Consider the following 2,665-nt stretch of genomic DNA (forward strand, 5'->3'; position numbering starts at 1 on the left):
ATATATATTTCAGAGCATTCATCTCTTGAGATAATATAGCAAGTGGTAGTAACAAGATAACTTGAGCATTTATTTCACAAGGGAAAAACAGAAATATTTTTTGGTTATTCTCTCCCGGATTAGGAGTAGAATATTTTTGGGTGATTCTGGAGATGGAATGGGTGGATATATGTGGATGGTACTTCCGGAGTAGAAGTAGCATATATGAGTGAACGTGCAAGTGAAATCTTGATTTAACCACATGACAAGCTCCTAAGGGTCAACACAGCTTGACCACACTCAATGCTCATAAGCAGTAAATAATAAATGTGTGGCTCAAAGTCTAAAAAGCATGTATATATGGCTGTGGTAGGAATTTAAACTCTCATCATACAGGAACTCATCATGCAACATTTTAAAGTTTTCAAAGATAAAATTCTCCAGAATTATAGCATCTCTAGGAACAGATAAACAGCAGCTCAACCTTCCCATATCATATCCGTTAACAACTTAGACTTCAGATCAAATTTTCATCCCACAAGTTTAGGTCTAGAGCAAGCCTTAAATTATAACAGTTATGTCTAAACTTGAGAGAGAACTTAAAATGTGCAAATTAGGCAGAGCAACTATTTATCATATCCATGCTTAAGTTTTATTTGATACAGATTAGCATAGCTACTTTATTTATTTATTAAACACACTAAGCAAAAGACATATATATATATAAGCATAAAATCTTTATTTGGTTTTCCATAGTTTATGTGTTTTAATATTCTAATATAATATAAGTATAAAGATAGATAGAAATACTTATCGAGATAAATGGGGGTGCTCTCCCCCAAGCTGAATTTTGACGTAATTTCTCTTGATGTAGCTAGCAGGTGGCTGAGGTGTATTTGAAAGTCAGCAGCATTCTGACAGCGATTAGAATGTCCTCCGTCTGCTAGTCTTCTTGATTCTTAAATTCTGTGGAGCTCAAATAGACAACAAAGCTTGTGGAACTGATTAAGTGTTAGCATAAATAACTAGCCTTTATTATCTTGAGACTCCTTAATAAATATTACTCCCTCTTTTTATATTTTTGTTTTATAAAGCAGAAAAATATTTATTTTATTTTTTTATGCCACCACAGTGAATGTACTTATGGGTTTTATGCCACTCGTCTGCTCACATGGGGCTTATAGTTTTTAACATTTTTATTTTCTTTTTAAGATAGCGTGAATATGATTAACTATGTAAACTATTTGAAATAACTGAAAGGGAAAGGGTAACTACCAAGTTTACCTCTTGGCAAAGCGTTCGGTGTTTTTAAGTCCTCCGAACGGGACTCTCCAATTTCTTAATCGTCCTGAGGTTCGTTGGGTGGCGTAGTCGGTACTTCCGGCAGCGCCTCCTCTTCTTGTATAGTTATCTTCATTTTCCATACCTGACTCGGTGCTTCAATCTCCTCTGGATAATTCTGTTTAAACTCTATGTCTTCTGACCTTACAACTTCTCCTTCATAGTCTGCCCATCCGTCCTTGATGATCTGCCTCCTCTGGTTGCGGTTGCGTCGCTTTCTTACCTGCTTAGATTCTTCAACGATATAGTTAGGGTAAGTAAAATAACGGCGTACCTTCTCTGAGGGGAAGTGCATATGGACTTCTCCGGTTCCAATGTAGATAATTGCTTTAACGGTGCTGAGGAACGGTCTTCCAAGGATGATGGGTGGATCATACTCGTCTTCTCCCATGTCAACAACTTGATTGTCTGTGTAGACAAAATGATCGTCTATTTTGACTGGGACATCAGATACTATTCCTTGAACTTCTCGAAATGTCTGATCTGCCATCTGGAGCTGAATGTATGTTGGTCTTAGTGGCATGGCCCCGAACAAGAGCCCATAGGTGACTGCGGCCATTATGTTGACGCCCGATCCGGTGTCGCAAATCGCCTTGTAGAAGTTGTATCCATTTATGGAGCAGTAGATGCTTGGCATTCCTGGGTCGTCCTTCTTGGTCAAAAACGGTGACTTAAGTTGGTGATCTTGGCCTCCATGAACTACAGTGACCATCTTAGCTGACTCGGTCCACACTTGCTTGTTCCTGTTTCTCCTGTTGGTCCTCTTCCTTGATTCACGTCTGGATTGATCTGGAATTTGTGTAGTCTTGTTCTTGAAGAAAAATGTCTCCTTCTTCCCTTTGACGTAGAAACTGATCATGGCAGCACTGGCGTAGATGATAGCTCCCGTGGTGTTCAGAAATGGCCTCCCTAGGATGATAGGTGCTCTCTCATCATTTCCGGTCTCTACCACTACGAAGTCTGCTGGGGCATATAAGGTACCAACTCGGACACAAAGGTTCTTCACTATTCCTTTTGGACAAGTTATCGTCTGATCTGCAAACTGCAAACACATGGTTGTTTCTAATAAAGGATATGTAAAGAATTTGTCATAGAGTACCCTGGGTATAATGTTGACACTGGAGCCAAAGTCGCAGAGTGCTTCTGGGAAGTCCACCATGCCGATGGAGATCGGGATGACGGGGCGTCCTGGATCACCTCTCTTGACCGGCAGAAGGTCAGTAGAAAATTCATTGACGGGGTTACTCCAATTACCTGCATCAAACGCGTCTACAAGATTTGCAGATTCTAATCCTTCCGGTTGTGATGGTATACCGGGGTTAGTAGTAGGAACAGCAGCAGCTAT

Source organism: Sorghum bicolor, unplaced genomic scaffold (genome assembly GCF_000003195.3).
Source record: "Sorghum bicolor cultivar BTx623 unplaced genomic scaffold, Sorghum_bicolor_NCBIv3 super_88, whole genome shotgun sequence".
NCBI lineage: Eukaryota > Viridiplantae > Streptophyta > Magnoliopsida > Poales > Poaceae > Sorghum > Sorghum bicolor.